Consider the following 24,188-nt stretch of genomic DNA (forward strand, 5'->3'; position numbering starts at 1 on the left):
AAAAGATTTTATGGATTAAAAATAAACATGGAAAATGGTATTTGTGGTCTACTACAGATGGGGCTTGTGTCAAGACTAAATAATTAACCAAAATAACTTCCCGTAGGGTAAGTTTTTGTAATCATCCAAAAATCAAAAATGAAAATTTTTGCATATCCTCACGTTTCAGAGGTTTCTGAACAATTTGGAATACCTCAGAAAAAATTGATGCGTGTGTGTATGTGTGGAGACAATTTTTTGTCGACGATTTAGGGCGTATGGATAAACCGATTTGAAAAATTCAAGTAGCAATCGATTTTTATTGATAGGGAGATGTGCTGATTGGTTTTTGGCAAAGGCAGGTCCAGCCGCTTCGGAGATAAAGCAGTGTATGGAGTAAAAAGTGCTAAAATTGTCAGTTTTTAAGAGAACGGATCAATCGATTTGAATTATCCAAAAAGCATTAAATTCGTAATGATGAGGAAAAGTGGTGATTAGATTCTGACAAAGGCAGACTCAGTAGTTTCGGAGATACAGAGCTAAATGTGCAACAAATTGCAGATTTTGAGAGAACTAAACATTCGATTTGAATAATTTAAAAAAACTTTCTGCTTGTGTTGTCCAAACGATTTCTTTTGGGTAAAGATTTTTTCTTTAATTTCCAAGAAATTTTTTTTGAATATCGAAAAATAATTTGGATTTTAAATCTAGCTAATGTTTTAAACATCATTTATAAAGCTTCAACGTTATCTATGGCTTCAATTAATTATAATAATCTATTTGAAAACATTCATTATTCCTTTAATATTTCAATAAAGTACGGGAAGTTCAAGCAATTTGCCTTACGGCACGATGCCATGACCCACTAGTTATCCTTTAAATAAAAAACATCATATATTTTTCTATACTTGTTGGTTTACATCTACAAAATAAAATACATTCCTATCTCCAAACCATTTTCAAATTCAGAATTCAAACATGGCGCCAAATTCAATATTCCTCTTGTGGCCACACTGTTTTACTCGCATATGCCCATCTTTTTCTCCACTCTCTTATGCAGTACGCCACTTGTCATATTGTCAATATTTTATAACAGAAGAAAGTGTTGGAGAGAAATAATATATATTTTTGTAGTTAAGTACCTTAAAATAGGGCGATGAACGGCAAATAATTCTAAAATTATAAGCGTTCATTCGCCATACAAAGGTGCTTATTTTAAAGTGAATTAGTTCGTGTGTCTCAAGTGTCAAATCTCGTACGTCCTGGGCAGTTTTGAATGAGTAAGTAGAATTCATAAGAAACAATAGTAATTGATAATTTATATGTTTTATATTTTTATGCACGCGGGTAATTCTGTTGTTAATTATATACAAGCTAATTGTGACAAAATTTATAAAATCACATTTTTTAAAAATTTATTTTTCATGCGATTTTTTTATATTTTGGGGTGTATTTACGTGTTTACCAGTTAAATTTAATTTTATTTTTATTCATGTTATTTAAAATTCAAAGATGTCATCTTAAATCGTTATTTATTTGGTTTGCATAAATGAGGTTAAAGAAGTTATTTTGATACTGCATCGTATTTGGATTAACATGTCAAGTTCAGCAAGAAGTAGCTCGAAATCTTGTCATATATATTTTTATTCATTTTTTAGATAAATCTTTGCAAAGGGCTAATATAATATTTTTTTAGCTATAGATTGTTTGACAACTGGTGCATTAAATAAATTATTTTTAGTGACGAATCTGATGCAAGGTTTACTCAATTATAACATCAACTTTATCATATCACCAATGGAATATCATATTAATTATTAACAAAAATGTGTTATAATTAATAAATGATCAAAAGTGGTGAAAAAAAAATTATTGGAAGAACAAACTAAAATTTAGGTTACTAAACTTTAAGTACTATTCGTACTTTCAAATTTAATTTTATAATGTGATCAAAACAATTGCCCGCCAATTTTGAATAAAGAAAATATCATTGCAAAAACAAACTATTGGAGTGTGACATCGTGCCTTAAGGAAAATTGCTGGAACTTTCCGTACCCTAATTAAAAATCTTACTACGAAACCCAAAAATTTACACAAAATGGGTACACATTATTAAAATCTCTATAAAATATCTGCTAATTTGATGTACATATGTCTAAAAAACATTTTTGACCGCCAAATGACATTTTTTTAACTTATTTTTATTGAGAATTCATAACTACTAAACCTGCCTTTCCAAAAATTCCATCAGTTCTTTATCTTGTCAATACAAGTAAAATTTTTTTGAATTATTAAAATCGGACGCTCCGTTCTCCTAAAAACTGAGTTACCGTTTTTAGCACTTTTTGCCCCGTATCTTTGGAACGGCTAGACCTGCCTTTGCCAAAAACTAATCAGCACGTCTCCTTATCAATACGAATCGAATTGATATGTTTGTGTATGTATGTGTATATATGTGTTTTTTGAATTATTCAAATCGGTTGATCGGTGTTCCCGAAATAGTCGATAAAAATTTGTATCCGCACACACACACATATACACACATACACATTCACACACATACATCCCTTTTTTCTAAGGTATGCCAAAATGTTCAGGAACATCTAAAACGTAAAGTTATATAAAAATTTTAATTTTCGGTTTTTTACCATAGGCCTAGCTAGATTAATTCACCATCAAGTACACATTTTGTAAATGTGTAAAATATTGTCCAGGACTTCAACAAATAATTGTTTATTCATAAACTTTACTTTCATACTTCATAACTTCATATATTTACATACTGGTATTTTAATTAATGCTGTTAAAATTCAAGAAAACGACGAACTTCAAAACCTGGTGTCTATCTAAAGTAGACTGTGGTATTAGATCATTAATTTAAGGATTAAAAAAGTCAGTGTGACTATGTTCGACTTAATACTATTTCAATTAACTTTTACAAAAACTCGATAAATTTGCATAAATTATATTAATATTCATCTGTGTAAAAAAGTCAATACTGCAAACAATTCAACGCATTTAAAACTAAATTATTCAATGGCTTCCTTCTACTTCACAACCAGCCAATTCTGGCCAGTTGCAAATTTGATTCTCTTTGTCAAAATGCAATCCTGGTGGGCAAATGTGCTGATGTACTTTGAAGGATCCATCTCCTAAAGGTATGCATTCGTAGAATGTTGTGCAATCTGTTGGATTTGGGTATAATCCTTTGGCTTCGCAGACAATTGGTGAAATTTCAGTAGTTGTCTCTGGTGGGGACCTGAAAATTGAATAAAATCATTAGCTATCCACATGCCTTGGCAAGTCTTTCTAATAAAATATTTATACTGAAGTTGCAGTTTTCATTATAATCTTGATGATTGATTGATACTTTATTCTGTTAAATCCATTTTACTCACTCAGTTGGTCCAGTGCCAGCAGTGGGTGTGGTGGGTGGTGGGGCTGTTGGAGGGTAAGTGACCTCATGTCCGTGTAAAACCCTGTTGATCATTTTTAACATTGGGTATTTTTCTCCATGGCACAATCCTAAGAAATCATCGGTTTCGATACTCCATACCATGGCTCCTGCTAATCCTTGGTCGACGGCGTATTGAGTCTGAAATGTGAAAAATATTTTTTTAAATGATAAAAAATATTTGCAGTTTACTGATTTTGGAAGAGATAGCGAGGATCCATTTTTGGTGGTATTAGCAAATCTTTGCACATCATTTCTATCTTTTTTCATCAAATTCCCTAACCCTAGAGATGATTTTCTTGGACATGGTGGTACTAATATTATGCTTTTGTGTCTTCACATATTGTGAAGTAAAATTTATAAAAACCAACTGTATTTCATGAAAAAAGAGGTTGAAATGATTGCATTTGCTATTTTACTAGAACGTTTTTCATCTTGAAAGTTTTTCTAAATTCCGTGATTCAGAAATTGTATGCAATTATTTTTTATTGGTTGAAGATAAACAACTGGAAAAGGTCAATTGCATGAGAAATTTATTCATCAAATATAGCGTATTAACGACATTTGTATATGCTAAATTTTTGCATATTGCACACGCCTTTTACGGATTCTTTTTTATTTCAATCATCTTTATATGGAATTGATATGTGGGATAATTTAATGCACATTTACTCTTGGTCCGACACAAACCTGTTTTATTTGTCAACCTACAACTTAATCATAATGCATTAAATCAATCTTATTGCAATGATTCAGTTTAGTTTTTGAACAAGGCTTAAAGGGTAAGGGATTTTTTAAGGAATTTGCAAGGTAGTGCAATTTTCTATGTGTGTATTTACATACTGGTTTTTCATGATCCTAGTACAAACTTCAAATTTTGTACCATATTTATTAAAAAATGTGAGCAAACGGTTAAGAAATTGGAGTGCAGCATATTGCATTATGTCAGATGCAATGCAATGAGGTTATTTAATTTATACCATATAAGGGACTTTATGATTATGTTATACCCAAATATGGGCAAAGTATCTGCGCATCTTACGACATATATATCTTTGCAACGCAAATTTGATTTAATAAATGGATTTTTGAAATTTTTGAAGAAATCCTTAAATTTGCTCTTCATTTTCAACTTGGACTATATAGCAACTGTGTCCCAAATTAGAATATCTGGAGACGATTAGGACGGTGACTTAATTCCAGTGTATTTAAAGCGTCATGAGACGTGCCAAGGTCGTTATCTTGTTACGAGAAAATAGTTACTGCACATTCTAGTTTATATTTATCAAGGTTGTGTCCGCTATGGTTTTGTTTCAGAAATTAAAATTGATATATAGATAGACATTTAATGTTTAATTTGAGTTCAATCTAAAATCAATATGTTTGATATTTCTAAAAATAGCGAGGCGCGCTTCCGTGATGTATTGAAAGTGTGCTATATCATAAATCTGTGTCGAGACGATTATTGGTGCTGATACAATTTGAAAACCAGATTCTTGTAGATTTTTTTTTAACTTCTTGTATGGTAAGTTATAGGAATCGCAAAAAAATGAAAATATTCGTACATCTTTACGTTTCAAAGGTTTCTGAATATTTTGGCATACCATTAGAAAAAATGGATGTAAGTTGTGTGTGTGTGTGTGCTTGTGTGCGTATGTTTGGATACAATTTTTTGTGAACGATTTCTGGAGCATCAATTAACCTATTTGAATTATTAACTTTTGATTCCTATTAATAAGAAGACGTGCTGATCTTTTTATGGCAAAAACAGGTCCGCCCTTTTGGGATGTATACAGAGCAAAAAGTGCTAAAGATATCAATTTTGAGTTCGAAATATAGCAAAAATAATGGACTTTTCTTGATAAATATGACTTTTATAAATCTTTTACAATCTGTAGCTCTCCAAATATTTACAGTTTCGACCAATTTTTTGTAGGGTTATATATACAAACTGCTTTTAACTATTATTATTATTTTGAATTCAATATTCGTATTTCATTATTGGTTGCAAATAATTTTATTGTATGATAGACTAATTTTATTGACATTTTTTTACTTAGTTTTTTCTTTATCATAACGAAAGTTGTTAAACTATTTTTAAGCAAGTTTTTGTTTGAATTTTATAGTTGATCTTTAAATCCGATACTTGAAATTCTTGAATTTATTTTCACCAGATCTATTTATTTGAGATTTTACTGTAGATAATGATGTTGGATTCGATTGTTAAAAAAATATTTCTATCCACTGACCTTAATAGAGATACTGCGCAAATCATCATATCCAAACCATTGGCTTCCTTTGACTGCAAATGGAGCCAATTGTTCATCTTGCCAGTATTCTGTCCACCTATCGTTGCCCATTTGAATTTCACAGAACTATAAAATAAAATAAAAATTGAAATATTTGATAAAAATTTGTATACTTTCACAGAACTATATAATCAAAAAAAATATTTTATTGAAGTAAGTGATAAAAATGTGTATGCTTCATAACAAAGTCTGCAAGGGTACATTTGTTTTTGGAAAACCTTAAATGCAATCTTTTCTTAAAGTTTTTGATATGCCTGGTTGCATTTATATGGTTTGTTGGATATCAAATAAAATTAGTACGCTAATACAATATGTAGATAATTTTCTATTAATTTTCTTTATCTTGTTGCAAATTTTGAAACATTTGTCATATTTGTTGATGACGATTATATTAGTTTATGATGATTATCAGTAATTTATTATTTTTTACCTCGTTGTATCCCATAAATCCAGGTTGTCCTGTGTAAGGACCACCTAAGCCAGCTCCGTAAGATGCTGATCCAATGGTGATGTTTTTGGGGTTTGCCAATTGGAAAGTATGTCCGTAAAGTGGCATACCTAATACCAATTTTTTGGGATCGGCTCCGCTCTTTAACCAGTAACTGTAAAAATTAAATAATCACATTTTAATAGAAACTTTGATCCATTTTTTCTTATTTTACGTAGAATAGTATTTACCAACAATCGCCATTGTTGTCGTTTTTGTTAGGGTTTTTTTATCAATATGTTGCTTTCATTTCCTATATTTTGAAACCTTCCATTGTATTGCAATAATGGTAATGTGTTTGGGATTGTGTATCAATCAACAAACGATATTGATTTCTAATTAGTTTGTGTACGTACATGAATAATTGATTGATTGATAGTGCGCGATAAATAGAAAATAGAACATTTCATTGAATATTTTGCTAGGTGATTTGTTTTATTTGATTATGTGTATGTTGTTCGATGTTTGACCTACTGGTGCTGGTTTGATTATTGAAGGTACTAATATATGATCATAATCATATAAATTCAGTGTAATATGACCTATCGTTAATTTATATTATACTAGCAAACCCGATGAACTCCGTTTCGCCACTAGACGTTTTCGTGAGAAAGATGAAGAAATTTTTTGTCTGTTTTATACAGTAATGAATTTATTTCGATTACAAAAATGAAGTGTTTTTTAGTTGAACTTCTCTAAGTAAATGAAAGTGAATCCACCAATTATCCGTTTCATTGAAGTGCTATTTGGTAAAGCACATTTTTTGTTTTTCGGTCTACAAGCAAAGCGGATGGTTTTCCAACTCGTGAACAGGAAACGTATAACTGCCGATGTGAAAAACAATGATTTTCTAAATAATCTATTTGAAATTTATCCCGCAAACTCTAAGCGATTAGCCTTGCGACTTGTTATTGCGAACGCAAGGCGAACTGGGAATTGCAAACGGAAGACCAGTCGGAATCATTGGTATGTCACCAAATCGCCAGCAATTTTTGATTGAATGGTGAAATTCAGTGCGTGTACATCATTAGCCTTTGCGGCAAGAATTGCTTATTGACTTAACCAAGCATAATTCTGATAATTATCACTGTCATTACTCGAATTTTTAATTACGGTGCGTGAAGTTCCAGCAATTTGCATTAGAGCACGATGCCATGCACCACTAATTTTCTTAGCTATAAACCTTGCGGAGCCCGAGACCTTTCCAACGAATGCAAAATTGTCGAATTCGGTTCGTGCGTTCTGGAGTTATATCGTCAGGAAGGAAAACCCAACTTATTTTTATATATATGTAGATTATAGTAGCGTTCTTGGTGACCTATTTTATCCAATATGGCGCTTTGGAGGTAGGAGTAGGTATTGGGCAGTGCAAAGTAATAATAGTAAATTAGCGTTGATTTTGCTTTTTAATTTATAAAATATTTCCTTTATCATTTATGGTTACTTACGATAATGATGCTTCTACAGTAAGTTGATCTGGTTCTTGTGGATTGTCAGTTGGCAATGCGCGCATTGGTGCGTTCAGACCGATAACATTTTCCCATGGTCCGTGCAAATCGTAGGCCATGATGTTGATGAAGTCCAAATATCTGAAAGTAAATTGAATTAATCAAAAATTAATTGGCGTTGATTGTAGGTCACATTTGAATAAATATGCCATAAGATGGAGATAAAAGATAAAAGAAATTATGAGATAAAAATATCTTTTTGGGGGGGTATCTGTTGCGCTATGCGTTTTAACTTTTTGATTTGTCATCAGGAATAATAAACATATAGGTTTTACATTTTTTTTATCATCAATTGTTCTTGTAAAATTATACCTTCACACTTTTTTGATGTATATGATTTGCAGTAGGTACTTTCATATTTGTTATTTTATTGTTTTTATTTGTTTTATTATTTTATTGGAACCAAGTAAAACTCTAAGGTCTAATGATGAATAAATTTTAACTGCCAAAACGAATGATATAATTAGGGGGCGTCCATTAATCACGATGTGCATTGGATTTCGAAATTCTAAGTACTACCAAAAATTTCAAGTTTAATAGTGTAGTTTTTAAAAAAAACATCTGCATTTGGATTGGATTTTATCTGAATGCTTTTTAATAAGAATTAATAGTTTATTATTTTGTCTTAAAATAACAAAGTGTAGTAATTTTTGGTCCACGTACTTCGAAACTTTAGTTGTTTTTGTCACTACAAAAATCATTAATTTAAGATCTCGAAATCTATAAATAAATACGAATCAACACCAATCTTTCTGCCATGTATTAATGTCATTTAGTATAAAAAAGAGCATTTAATAAATAGTATATACGTATGTAGTCGACATTTTTACTTTTTAGATTGCTCTCAGATTAGAAATTATTCAAGAAAGTGCCAAATGGAGGCCGTAGGCTATACCTGTTCATCATCACTCTCTAATACTTTTTCTTCAGTTTACAATATATGTTCTTAATGTTTTGTTGAATTGATTATTTACAGTACAATGTTTCCGTTCTAAATAAAATTGAGTGATTTATAAAGATAAACAAACCTACCGTCACATGTCTGAGCGAACATTGCCGACAACAATCGCGGAACTCTCCCGATTGATCAATAGGTATAAATCCTATTCAATTTTGTTTTTTTTTATTTTAAATATACATGAATTGCAATGTCTGGGCATGAATTGCATTTACTTTTCATCACTTTTTTATATAATATTAAATTTTACATTACCATACTTATATGTATAAATATTGTCTAAACATCAGCCTCAACATCAAGAGAAGCATTTTAGTATCTTAATGGGTAGTACTGCCTAGAGAGATTTCCCATTGCCATTTCTCATCGCCGTACCCTAAATGGGCTATTTCAATTGGAAACATTTTTATGATCTATATTTTCAAGCAAAAATTGATATCACTACTGCATGATATCAGTTTATTCAGAGCTCTGGGGTAAATGATAAATTTTTTAAATTTTATTATAATATTATATTTAATAATACAGATTGTATTGTAAGGATAAAATTTCATTATTTATTTTATTTTTATTTATTAATTAAAATAAATTATATGAAAAATTCTGAATATTATTCTGAATTAAATTTTAATTTCTAAATTTTAGTATTATGAAAATTTCTGGTGGTGTTTAAACGATTTCTTATTCGCCCAGCTAACAATTAAAAATAATTATTTATCACGTTTTCCTAATTATTGAATTATCTTTTATATACATTATTTGAATTATTCGTGACCGATTCATACTATTTCGTTATTTCGATTCTCCGTTTTAATTGTTTTAGACATGTAATACATACATGGTCTGTTCAAAAAGTACCCGGAATTACTAATAATTAAATTTCGCGGGTCTGGAGTGTCTGATTGTCAAAAATTTTTTTTTATTGTGTTGGTATACATGCCCCTAAAGTATGATGAAATTTTCAGCTATATTCACTGTTTACTTTGTCTGTGGTAGTCGCTAAGTTCGACGTGTTTTTCTGAGCTCGGCGATTTTTACAATGGAAGAATTGAAAAAGTCAAAGAATTTGTATTAAATTTTGCGTAAAAAATGAAATAAAGTGTTGCAAAGTGCAAAAATTCACCAGATATGGCTCCGTGTGACTTTTTCCTATTCCCAAAGTTGAAGAGACCCATGAAAGGACGGCGGTTTTCCTCGATTGAAGAAAATCGCCGAGAGTGCTCAAGGACATATCAAAAAGTGAATATCAAGGGTGCTTCGAAAATTGGAAAAAACGCTGGCATAAGTGTATTATATCTGGGGGGGACTACTTTGAAGGGAACCACATTAATGTAGACGAATAAATAAATATTTTTTTGAAAAAACGAAAATTACGAAAACTTTTTGAACAGACCTCGTACTACATACATGGTAAATAAATACCGTTAGGGCACTTTGTTCTAATATTGCATTGTAACAAATAATTTATTCGAAACACGAAGTATCGCATGAGTATCATAATATGCGATGCGACCGATATAATTTTTATTACAAACACTGTTACAGTTGTTTGTTTAATGTTAAATGAAAATATTTTATAAACAATTGTGATGTTTTTCAATTTAATTGTTGGTTGGTTTATAGCCTTGGTAGTGTAGTTTATTGACAAATTCAAGTCAACGTGTTTTGATTTTTGGTCAATAACTATTTTAAAAATACATTGAAAATTTATTTTCCATTTATACCGAAGCATGATATACTTTTCCTTTTTACACATGTAAATTCCCTAGCGACAGAATTATTTTTATTCCTTTATTTTTACTTCAGGAAATGGAAATGCATTTCACACATTTGCTTCTATAACTGGCATCAGATGAAAATATGAATGTACACGACCACAAGAATACTTCACATTTTTCTATTTTTATATATGGTTGTTCATGATTGAACATATGTATGGATATTGAAAGTTGTATGTTGAGCAATGCAAAAATAACTCGAAATAATTTGAATTAATTCAGTAAATAAATTATGCAATTTACAAGATTCATTCGTAATACAATAGTGGTAAACTATTATTTTAACCTGTTAAAATATTATTTCAACCCTGCATTAGCAGATATGGTCCAAAACCAACGAATTTTCACATTGAACTGAACAATAAGGATCAGTCAATATTAATTATAAAAGTTCTTGTGAATAGACATCTAAGTTTACATCGAGTTAATAACATTCAATTAAAATTCACAAGATTAGCAAATTTCTTCAAATACTTTATCACAAATATTCAAGAAATAATTTAATTAACAACTGAATCAACATTAATTCGGAGCAATTAATGGTTCTTGTGTGCGGAGCAACCGTATAAATTGTTTTAAGTATCGATTTTTTAAATATTGTTTTAGATCTAAAATTGAATATAATTTGTTTCATGTGATTATTGGATTGTATAAATATTTTAACGATTTTAGAACTGGGATTCATCTGATGACATGGATTGACTCATGCAAAAACTAATTACTCTCTATTTGTGAGTTCATTTACATATGGTACTTGTAATTGATATAGCAAAATATTTACATTCATATTTAGAGGCCGTTCATTAATCACGTGATCGACTTATAAGGATTTTTGGACCCCATTTGATGATATGTGGTTATATTTAAAATTGCTACCCTTTTCCCTACCAACATTTTGTGTATTTTTAGTACCAAGAAAAAAATGTAAAAATTTTGGATTTTTTTATATTCTGGATTTTTTTTTAAATTTTTGATTTTTTTTTTAAATTTTGGATTTTGTTTTTTATTCAGGAAAAAAATAAATAGGGTCGTTTGCAGTTTAATTAAATGCTTGGGAGTGATTATTTATTAGGTACATATGATTTTTTAACAATTTTGTCAAAATATTTAAGGTTGAACGACTAATGAAGTGCTCGATTACTCGATCATTATAAATCCATTGATTTAAGATTTACTTTTCTATTCTACTTACTTCTGAATTTGTGGAATATCATAAGATAAAGCTGCAGAAAATTGAGCTGATGCAACAGCGGCTGACAGAGATAATCCATATTTGTCAAATTCAGCCCTCAATTCTTTAAGCAATAAGGTGTAGGATTCTTTGTCACTTTCACTGCCTTCTCTTTGAGCTGGGTACTCCCAATCTACGTCCAAACCATCGAATTTGTATTTTAGGACGAAATCGACAGCACTCTTTACGAATTTGGCACGAAGTTTGGGGTCATTTGACATCTGTAATGGATTTATGGATGGTAGTACAGTTTTTAAATGGAGTGAGATTTGAATAAACTAGGTTAAATGTTGGGCAAGTTGCCCGTTGGGCATTAGTAGTATTATTCTATGCATTTGGCAAAAGTTTTGGGGGAGATATTTGTTGCCTTCAGGAGAATTGAGGTTGAACTTAGGAGCATCTATTTTAGGGTTTTAGATAAATAATATCACAGAGAGAAGGTTGTCATTAGAGAAATAAAAGTAATTTAATAAAAGACAAAACAAAATTTTATATTAATAATAACAGTTTAAGAAGAGTCTTCTAATTTGAGTGGAATAACTTTTGACTTCTATAAATTGTTCTTTGGATTGGATGGATTTACTTGTACATTGCAATGTCTATATTGACTTCCCGTAGGGTAAGTTATTATAATCATCCAAAAATCGAAAATGAAATTTTTTGCATATCTTCACCAAATACGTTTTGAAGGTTCCTGAACATTTTGGCATACTTTAGAAATAATGGATGTGTGGGTGTGAGTTTCATCTACGTTTTTAAGCGCACGGATCAACCGATTTGAAGGGTTCAAAAAACATTCCATACCTATTGATAGGGAGATGTGCTGATTAGTTTCTGACAAAGGCAGGTTTAGCCGTTTTGGAGATACGAAGCAAATAGTACAAAATAGAAATCGAGTTTTTGAGAGAACGAAGCATCCGATTTGAATGGTTCAAAAAACATTCAATTTGTAATAATAGGGAGATGTGGTGATTAGGTTTTGGCAAAGGCAGGTTCAGCCGTTGCAAAGATATGAAATTGAATGTGCAAAAAATTACAGTTTTTGAGAGAAATAAGCATCCGATTTGAATAATTCAAAGAACTTTCTGCTTGTGTTGGCGAAACAATTGTTTTTGGAAAAAGAAAAAAAGTTTTTTTTTATTTACAATGTTTTTTTCATAATCGAAAATAATTTACATTTACGAGAAGTTTCAGCAATTTGCATCAAGGCACAATGCTATACACCAGTAGTTCTTTATTTTTATCAGAAATAATTTTTCTTGCCAATATAATACTGAATCAATTATGTAGGTGCTATTTATTTGGTTATATTCAGAATTTTTTTTATGATTGTGGAAACATTTAAAATGGTAGAACATAAGTAGATATTTAAGGCAGTATTTGGTAAATTAGAATAAAAATTATTTAAGACATATATTTACCTTGGAGTATTTAACTGAACCTTCGTTCCATCCTCCAATGGCTACAATGAACTTTGCTCTTGGGTTTCTATCCCTCAGCTTGATGAATTTACCAATATTATCTGGAAATAATATTTACTTAATATGAATAATATTACAATATGAGAGCTTTTGTAAATATCCTTTAGGCATTGGCTCTTTCGAATCAGGTCATAATGTCATAAAAATTATGAAGCTCCAAATGCATTTTATTCAAATTGTTTCTTTAAACCAAAATATGATGAAAAGATGATAGGTTTTTGATTCCATAATTTGGAGCTACCCCTTCCTTATGATTAAATTATGATATTATTTGTCAATTACAATTACCTCTTCCATAATCGTCAGCCAGATCCAAATATGGATCCAATAATTTAATTTCTGAATTTTCACTCAATCCAACAAATGTGTAGATGTAATGGGTGCAGATAAATGGGTCTATGTGTTCAACATTGAATTGACCATTTGAGTGTCTGTAAGTTGCCCATGTGCCATAGTAACAGACTACTTTAACTGCAATGAGAAAAAATAATTTTATTTAATTTGTATATATATATATATATATATATATATATACATAAAAAGGAGCAAATTAACATAATTATAACTCCAAAAGAATCCAAATCAATTCAAAACAATGTTTTCAGAACTTAACCATACCTTTAACACTTAACAACCTATTATTTTATGTAAAGAAAAAAATTGTTACTTTAGAAAATTAGCAGGATCTTTTCTAATTTCCTTAAACTTAAACTCTGGCGTTTGAAACATGATAGTTATTAGTTTACTATTAATTTCATTTTATTTAAAAACTGTTATATATTCAGATATAAGAAAATAGGTTAGGTTTTACTGATAATGCAAATTTGTTGATTATAGCTAAAAATATTAAAGCTTTCTTTAAGTTGCTTCTTTTCAATCCTATCGTAGAATAGCAAATCTATTACTAAATGTTTTTTTTTTAAATTATGTTATGGTTTCTATGTTATTTATAATAAAAAGTATGTATTTGAAGTAGAAGTAACATTGACTACTTTTACTTTAATATACTTTAACTATATTGTCTTTAAATTTACTAGATCATCTGAAGACAGTTATAAATTGTATTGCGAAATAAAAAAAATAACAAAAAGTAAAACATAAATTTCAACTAACAATACGCTAATTAACTAACAATAAACTACTGATCTGAAAAACATTACCATCAATGAATTTGTTTTTTTTTTGAGGACATCGTTAATATACCCTCAAAAAATTGATTGTAATGTTCAGGTTAATTATTAACTTAAACTATGGCCACTTTTAATTTGGGTTGATAATTTTTGTTTACTATTCATCGATTTTCATAAATTGAATTAGGATTTCTAATTTTGTAAATTGGTAAAAAAAACAAAAATATATAGACAAGAACAGAAATAAAATTGGTTGATTGATTTAATCGTAATATATTCTTAATGTTGTCCAATTTCACTTAAAAACAAATAATCACAAAGTTAAACTAATAAATTATTAGCTTATGAATTAAATTTTAAATACATATTTATTATACAAACGTGATTGTGGATTGTTTGCGATTGAATTAAAGTTTTCTGCGAAATGTAGAATTTTGTTTTTGCTAATTGATGTGGAAGAGATTAAAACTTAAACACTTTAAACTCCAAAACAAAGTCTATTATATTGTTTTGATTGCCCAATATATTATATTTTCGGACGATAATTTCAAATTTTTTGAATAAATTTGATTCAAAGAAGGATACACCAGAATTCAGGATTAAGACACGAGGTATTCGATTTTGTGGAATTTGACTCAATATTTTTAAAATTACTTAAATCGTGAAAAATATTTTTTTAAACAAGGCGATAATTTTGAAATACTTTAATAAATTTGATTCAAAGAAATTCAAGGATATTCCAGGATTCAGGATGGTATGTTTTTCAGATTGATACAAAGTGTTCGATTTTGTGGAATACGACTTAGTATTTCTAAAATTACTTAGTTTTTAAAAATATTTTTTAAAAACTATTGTTTTTTATCATGTCTTGCTTGTATATAAATTACAATTACAATAATAATTAATTAATAATAAATTGTTTATCAATGCGTGATTCTACGCCTAGATAGGATTTTGTTTGCTTATATAAATTTTATATTTTAACAAAAAAAAATATTCGGACTAAACTATTTGTATTAAATGTTAATTTTCATAATACTTTTGTAATTAATTTTATCCCTTAAAATGATAATATTTTATTTTTGCACTAAAGTTATTTTTTCATAAAAATGTTTGTTTCTTTATATTGATTTTTCCTTGTATGCTATGCAAATATCATGTTATTAACACCTAATTATCATGGATAATTCTGATAATTTTTAAATCACTCATTGCGAAAAACTAAAATTCAAGGTATTTTCTATAATCTGAATTATCGATTAGTGTTAGCAGATAACAAAAAATTCAATGTGACATATTTTTTGGTTTTTATCAGTATCCGTAATAAAAATAAAACTTTAATTATACTATTGACAAAATTTGTTAAGTGCTATATAGATAAATGTGCGTGTTATTTACTTGTTTTTAGAAATATCTTATTTTTTTATTGTCTATCAATAATGTGTGAATTTGATTATGATTTTTATTGAGATCTACTACACGTGTTAAATTTGCAGTGATTTAATTAGTTGAATTATCAGATTTAATTGGATACATTAGATCTATGAATTAAAATTGTCAAATTTGTAAAAATTAAGTTGAAAATTTAATTTTACTAAATAATGCTTGTAAAGAATTCTAAAAAATAATTTAAATTGATTTTGATTTAATAAAATATAAGTTTAGCCATGCATATTAAGTTGTAATCACGTAGGTACTAAAATATAAAATAAGAAAGTCGAAATTCAATTGGATCTTCATTAAATCTTATGCTCGCTTTTTTTTAAAAAAAAATATTTTAACGAATTTATTTTTTATTTATCCCTTATAAAAGATGATAGCTTTATGACCTATCGTAGGCCTAGCGTTTATTTACAAGTCAAGTTTAAAAGTTACATGTTTTTTAATTAAATCAAATTTAAATTATAAGTTAATAGTTGTGAAATTATTGCAAAATTTACACACACTGTTTTCGAACACAAAATTTATTAAAAATAAAAAAATAAATTAATAAACAATAATTTCACTACTTACGATCTTCAGCTGCAACAAACAGCGAACAATTCAAAATCACTGCAAATACAATTAAACTTAATTTACTCATTCTTATTTTGTTTCACAATATTTTATGTCATTAGTTTAAATTCTTAATGTTTATTTTGAAATCTGCTGTAGCAATGAATAACCGAAAATTGAGATTACTCGTTTTTATATACATGCTCACTTACAAACACAACATGGTCGATATTGTCGAAATTACGTGTTATCTATAATTTATTGTTTATCAAAGTTGATACCTATAATTCCTGGTGCGTCATATTTGCCCCGAGTTTGAAAATTTTCATCATAGGCTAAAAATAAAATAAAATAAAAAATTTAATAAGTAATTTACTTTTGGGGCACCAATGTTTGCTCAAAATTGTAAATGGAAAATATTTCGTCATCTAAATTAGCTGTAGAGTTGCATGACCTCAGTTTTTTTTGCTCTAACAAAACTTAAAATAAAAAAATTAACCCAATAGTTTTATTCTAATAAGTTTTTTTCCTTGCAGGGAATGAGCTTAATCTTCTATACTGGATGAGCAAAGTTAACCAAGGATAAGTGGTAAGTCCAAAAATTCATTTTTGAGCTTATGCTTTACATATTTGCATGAAATATAACCACTACTTTTCAGCTAAAATTCTTTGGCACTTGAAACAAGGCAAGACTATGCGAAATTGTTGCTTTGAAATGTTTGTGTGGTTACTGAAAAAAATACTTAAACTTTAATTTTTAATCCCAATCTACTAATCCCAAATTTCCACGTCCGGATATTATAAAAATTCAGTGTATATAAAAATCGAAGACAATTTTAAAATTTTGTTTTTCGATTTGGTCGATTGAAGATATATCTCCTATATGAACAAAAATGCCCTTTTTTTGTTGAAGTTTGAAATCAGTACACCTATCTTTTTCTATAAACTAAGTTTAATTCTCTTAATGGAATTAAATAGTGAAAGCTCGGAGCTTAATCGTTTGATCTTAATCAATCTAATCCAACATAAAATCATGATCAAAAAGAAGTTACATCGTAATCGTATGAAAGCTCAAAAGTAGTTATTGTTGAGAAATTTTCAGATATTTTTTCTATAAAACTTTACAGGAATATTATTTATCACTTTTGCATATGTATCATTTCGTTTTTGAAATATTGTGTGATACTATATACAATTTCTATATTTAATAAAAATTAAATTAAAATTAATTTTTATATTTTAAGGGCAATCCAAATATGAGAATTTACAACTGTCCAGTTATTTACTAAATGTCCTTAACTGGACAGTTGTAAGTAAAATAGAGAATAAAAAAAATATTTGAGAATGATTTAACTTGTCACGATTTTTTGACGAATGAAAAATTTTAAAACCTTAATTCGGGGTGTTCTTATTATAATAAGTAAATTAATAGTATGTTTAATTAGTACAAAAGTTTTCTAGTTTAAATGAGGACAATTGCAGAATAAGATAGAAACCGATGTTTGGCATGTATTTTTTTTTAAATTAGTTAATTAGTTATTAATTTCTATTGTTAATATTTTCTGACTTATTTTGCGTTTGATCAAGTTTGCATCTATTTCTTAGAATATTATCAAATTTAACAAGTATTGATAAACGATAAATTTTTGTCGGAAAAATATAGTCGCGTCATATTTTTAAGATGGGTGCTTTATTATCTTGTTTTATCATTTTTGGCACGTACCAAATCTTGATAAAAGTTACAAGCTTGTATTATATTACAAGTTAAATTATTTTACCCATATCTATCTTTGAGATATATTAGATGTATCATCGTGGGATAGCCGTTTCCATTAATCATAAAAAATATAAATTGTAAATTTGTATGCATACCTGTAGGAACTTAAGTTTTTTAAGCATATGAAAATTCTTCTATATAGTTGTGGATATAAGTTTCTAAATAACTTTACTTTTTAGTAACAAAATCAAATTGCGATAGTCATTATCAATCTGTAAATTTTCTTATTATAACTATTTAATAATGTTAATGTAATAATAAACTAAAAATGAGAAATATTATACATCGTTCATGAGTTATAAATGCAATTATGGATTTTAATAAGTCATCAATTTTAATAGTAATTGAATATTTTAATTTCACCTTAACGAGCTGATAGTAAATCGAGAAACTATACTATTTGATGTATTATGATGTGATAAGAATTGATTCCAGCAATTTTTATATGGATAGATTTTATTTTAAACGTATAAATTAAACAAATTACAAATAGTGTGATTATAAAAATTAATTTAGCATTAGAAAAATATTCATTTCATATTTGTATTCCACTATCCCATTAAAGCAGATTTATAATAATAGATTAGGAGAGCTCTAGATTTCAATTCAGGTCAACAAACTACATTCTATTTTCCGAGGCATTTAACGCCTCAGTTTGTATAATAAATTCTCAATTAAGCCCTTTTAATTTAGATTACAATTGCGATCGCATTCTATGATTATTTTGCAAGAAGCAACAATGCAAACAATTTGTTTGAAGTGTTATAAATGTATTACATGAGCTTTCACATTTTTTGATCTTAATGAAATATTTTTATTAGCGCCGGATTTAGTTTTTATGTATCTTATCGTAATAAGCCAAAATGATTAGGATGGTCTTTTGAAGTTGTTTTATTGTATTTGTTTCAAGTATTAAATGAGAAAGTACTTAAAGCTTTTTATGTTTGAAACCAATAACTATTTTGTGGAGTAAAGTTAAGGAGACAAGTTTTGCAATAAAATTCGGCAATTGATTTTTCTGCAGGATACAATTTTCTTCAGTTAGACTAGTTTTCCAAGTTAAATTGTTTTTGGTGAGTTTGAATCAGTATTCTTCTCTCCATTATGCAGTTCAAATCGAATTATATCCAAATGAATAAAGATGATAAAAATGCGCAATTCATTAATATAAATTTCCAATCTGAGTATCAAGTTAATTCCAGTAATTTTTTTAATCTATCACTTGTCGCTTTATGGACGATTGATGTCCATGATTTATAACCCAACATATAATTCTATATTGTACATCGTATCATAAAACATTCGCGCGTATACGTCGAATCATTTAATTTATCTTTAAATAATTGATAAAAATCTGCACTTAATGATTAGCAAAAATGAACTTCTAAAGATTACGTTAATCCTCTTGTCTTGTGTCCCATCTTATGTTTATCCAAATTAGTTGGGATTAGTACAGTGCTAAAAATATTGATTGTGTAATTTTATGATATGTGAAAGTTTTGTGTGTTTTCATGGGAAAATAGTTCGGTAAATTATTTTTGTGTGTGTTGTTTGACTTATAAATATTAAAACAAATGTTTGTTTTTGATATGCTAAACTGTTTTTGTTGCTATCTGAAAAGCTCAGTAAACAACTGTGTACGTTTGTTTATGGTAATATTACAATGTTTAAATTACGTACTGAATACGTCATTTGGGATTATAACCGAAAATTTATATATCAAAGAAATTTTTTTTGCCAAAATTTCTGACTATTTTTATGTCACACATATATGACCGACATGGCTCTATATCATCTTCTTGTTTTTTTTTTCATCTTCTACCAAATCGAATTATTTGAACAAAGCTGCAAAATTTCATAGAATTCATCTTTTCCTAAACTTGTATTTGAACAAAGCTATACAATTTCATAGAATTTATCTTTTCCTAATATTTTATTTGGACAAAGCTTTAAAGTTTCATAGAATTTTAATTTGCGAAGTAAATAAAATGCGTATACAACAGGATTACAAGCAGATTAAATTTTAAATTGTTTTTAATTGTCTTATTGAATTATATTAACATGTTTTTAAAGTGATAAGATATGCATTAATTGATGTGCATTTGTTATTGACAAAAATGTTAGTTTTAGTAAACATAGTAGAAATGGAAAATATTTTACTGCTTTTCACTAGTTTTAAGCTGAAATTTTAGGGTGCTTACTCAATATACAAAGTATTAAGTTGGAAACTAAATAATTGCGGATTTTTGTCAGAAACAAGACATTTTTTTATGGAACTAAATAACTTTATTTGTAATGTCCATTTTGATCAATGACTTTTTGCTTTCTTTCAAGCAGCATCATCATTATCTCACTTTTATATATTATAATTTATTATAATTTGCCATCATTATGATTATTGATGATTTACCTTTTGAAAGAATTTTGTGAAGATCCAAATTATAAATAATCAGAAGGTCAAGGTCGGGTGCCAGGTCACCGTTTCTTTAAGGCTTTTAAGGCTCAGGATGCTTCTTTACATCTGCAGAAATAAAAAAGCAAAATATGACAAAAATCTTCAATTTGATTTTTCACCTTTCAATGAACGCCAAACAAATAGTCCTTAATGGAATGAAAAACTTTTCACTGATGTAGATCTAAACTTCCTACTATCCATTAACAAAAGGTAATTTTAAATTCGGATTACGTCAGCAAACCTAAAAATTTAATTGAAACCTCCTAAAAGCTCAAAACCGCACTTACTTAGTTGCCAATTTAATATAAGAAGAGTTTTATAAATTAAAAAAAAATAAGTGGACAAAAATTATCATTACATCAAAAAACTTATTTGCACTGATGTACATCTAAACTGCTTACTATCCATTAAAAAAAGGTATTTTACATTTGAATTATATCAGCAAACCTAAAAATTAAATTGAAACTATCTAAGATGAAAATCGCACTTACTTAGCTACCAACTTAATATAAGAAGAGTTTTTTTAAATAAAACTTCTTGATGCACATATTTTGATAAGTGTTTACGAAAAGTATCATCATTACAGAATATTCGCTACATTTGAAAACACATTTCTAAACAATGAAAACTTATAATTTATGATCTTGTTTTAATTGTTATTGAAATGTAGAATATGAAAAGAATGGATTTGTATCTCTATTATCTGTATCATCAGGACAGAATGAAGAAAGGGCTCGTTTTGTTGTATTTCAATTTTTTGAGTTTATTATTTTTATTCTAAGTTTCCTTTATCTATAAGTTATTTTTATATAAGTTAATAATTTTATTTCAGTTATTATTTTGTTTTAAATTTTCCTGCGATACGTTTTTTTAGAATTAGGTGATGGATGAGAACCCTAACGATCTATGCATCAATTCTAACACGAAGCAACTAGAAGAACAGAATTCCACTAACAATAACCTCAATTCTTCAATGTCGTCTTTGACTTATAAAAAGTCGTCTCTGATGTGCGAAGATTTAAACGATGTCGCCAATCCTTTCGAATCGGCAACATTTGACAGTATGACTTCATCACAACTTAGCCTAAAATCCAGTACTCATAATTTAGAAATGGATAAGCTTAACGAGACATTTGAGAAATTAAGCTCACGCCAATCATTCAGCAACGATATGAGCTTATCAGGGCAAGATATGCCTGAGATGGACTCGCTGAAGGGCGATGAAAATGATGAGAATAAATTTCAATCTGGGGAATGTGAGTTAATTTTTATTTTTGTTTATTTTGTTGAATTTATTTTATTTTGGTTAAGTTAATATAAGTTAGTTATGCATGCATTCTTAGTTTATGTTCATTTCGTTTTCTTTCGATTTTTTTTTATATTTTTGATCGATCGTTACATATCGATAGTTACATTGGCAGAGATGTAAAGCTCTGAATGTTTTCTGGGAAATTTTGAATCATATCTTGGAATGGTGATAAAAGGCTTAGATTATGCCTCATAAATGATCTGTGATAATACAGGGTTTGGTCAATCCAGTATAATGGTAAATAAATATGATATCCCTTGATATCTAGAAACAGGTAAATGTTGAAAGCCATCATTTCAACAATTCCAAGTTAGAGTTAATAGAAGATGTTAAAATAATAAGAGCCTGAAATAATATTTATTATTATTGATTACGGCTTGCTTATGAATAAATAAATAAATAAAAAATAATCTTAATAATGTTGATAATAATTTAGTAGTAAGAGTTATTCTCGATAAAATATAGCAAAAGACAAGAATTGGTAATACACATGAGTTCTGAACATTTTATAAAACAGAACATTTTATAAAACATCTTTTTTTAAATAAAATGTTCAGTATTTTTTTGCTTCACGTATAACTATCATACATAAAGATATACAGTTAACTATAAATATAAAGTGTATTTGTATATATGTATGTATATTATTCTTAGAAATACATATCAAATCACGATTTTTAAAAGTGGACGCAAAAATGATGCAATTTTGGCAGTAATTTACTGTATGTTCCAAACAATATGTTATTTTAAAAATAATTAATATTAATCAATTAATCATTATTCGACTGTATTGTCAGATAATGATATCTGCAGAATTATTCCATTCAATGAGTGACTACATAAATAACATGTTTGAAAACAATTTAATTAATTTGAAATATTTTATTATACACATCTTGATACATATTTTATTCTGAATTAATGTAAATTCGATTAAACTTACTTCTAGTATATAGAATTGATCGTGAACTCCAGAAATTTTTGGACATTTTCATGGACTTTACTTTTAATACGAATATTTATATTTTTTACTCTATATTTACCTCGATGGACTTGTAATATAATTATAAGTATATGTGCATATTTGTATATAATTGTATATATATATATATATATATATATATATATATATATATACATTCGTTTTGTGTGAATTGTAAATTGTCTGTTACTCGCTTTATTAATTTGCTGATTGTTGGTGTTCTGATAATATCTTAAACCTTACTCTCGAATTATTGTTTAAGAAACTTTACAAAAATTTAATTTGTGGAATTTAACATAATTATTTGCTTCATCATATTTTTCATCATCATTTATATATAGGTTCTAAATTTAATTGATTAAAATCACTAAATATCATTTCTCATGATTTGGCATTGGTATGAGGTTTTATTAAACATGATTTAATTTCAGTCAATGTTTATCTCGAAATTGCTATTTATTGTAAAAAGAAAAAATGTGCAAGTTTTAATTTTAGGATTGCAATTGTGTAGTTTCCAGTGCTCAGATCTATGAAATTAATTGGGAAAGAATAAGTTCATAATTTATTAAATTACACATGTAATAAAAGTTTCTGTATGACATGGCACTATTAATATTATCATTTCAGTACTACTTTTTTACTGAATAAAGGCTCACAAGTTTATTTTGAAATGCAATAAAATATTGTATGTACGAAATCAAAATCAAGTTAATTGATTAATTTTTATAATTGTACAACTTTCCATGTGCTACTTTAGGAGCTTTATTTGTCTTTGCAATTCAAGGTGCAAATAAAGTTTAGTTGACCAAAAATTTTATATTATCAAAATGCCGAAAAAGGTCTTGTTGTTTGAATTTACATACAAAATAGATTTGCATGTGCTCTTTATATAAAATAGTATTGCATTTACCATCATGAATTCAATTTACTGTTAGGTTTTAAATTGATATAGAATGTGCCTCGGATTGTTCATATGCAGCGCGTGCTGCAATTTTGCACGATATGGTTCATGGACTTACATACGGAACAAATAGTAGGAGGTCTAGGGGATAGAAGACTTTCAATATATTTATTTTTTTGTTTATACCAAGAAATATTTCAAATTTCTTCCTTAAGGGGTATTTTCGTGTAGTGTGATTTTTAAACCATTTGGGAAAACAACTATTGTTTTTTTTTTTAGTTGTTTTAAGAGTTGTTTTTCCAATATGTACCTTTAGTATATAATGTCTCTTCACGGCCGACAATTGTAAATTCCACAAATTGATTAAATGTCTTTAACTGGACTTGTAAATAAGAGAGAATAAAAAAAAAATTAAATCATTGTAAAAAAGAGGACTTCGATTTTTTATCACTTT

General features: G+C 28.1%; 1 protein-coding gene and 1 long non-coding RNA gene across 2 annotated transcripts in view; both read left to right on the forward strand.

Annotated features, from left to right (window-relative positions):
* LOC113386830 (glutamate-rich WD repeat-containing protein 1) overlaps positions 1–24,188 on the forward strand; it is a 54,962-nt gene that overhangs the window by 4,305 nt on the left and 26,469 nt on the right. The gene's annotated exons all lie outside the window — the stretch shown is intronic.
* LOC113386833 lies at positions 1,045–21,835 on the forward strand. Its single transcript, XR_003368018.1, has 3 exons — positions 1,045–1,259; positions 16,847–16,899; positions 21,417–21,835. It is a non-coding gene; the product is annotated as an uncharacterized LOC113386833 (long non-coding RNA).

Source organism: Ctenocephalides felis, unplaced genomic scaffold, assembly GCF_003426905.1.
Source record: "Ctenocephalides felis isolate EL2017-DRISC unplaced genomic scaffold, ASM342690v1 CF-g0.4_SCAFFOLD_03571, whole genome shotgun sequence".
Classification (NCBI taxonomy): Eukaryota; Metazoa; Arthropoda; class Insecta; order Siphonaptera; family Pulicidae; genus Ctenocephalides; species Ctenocephalides felis.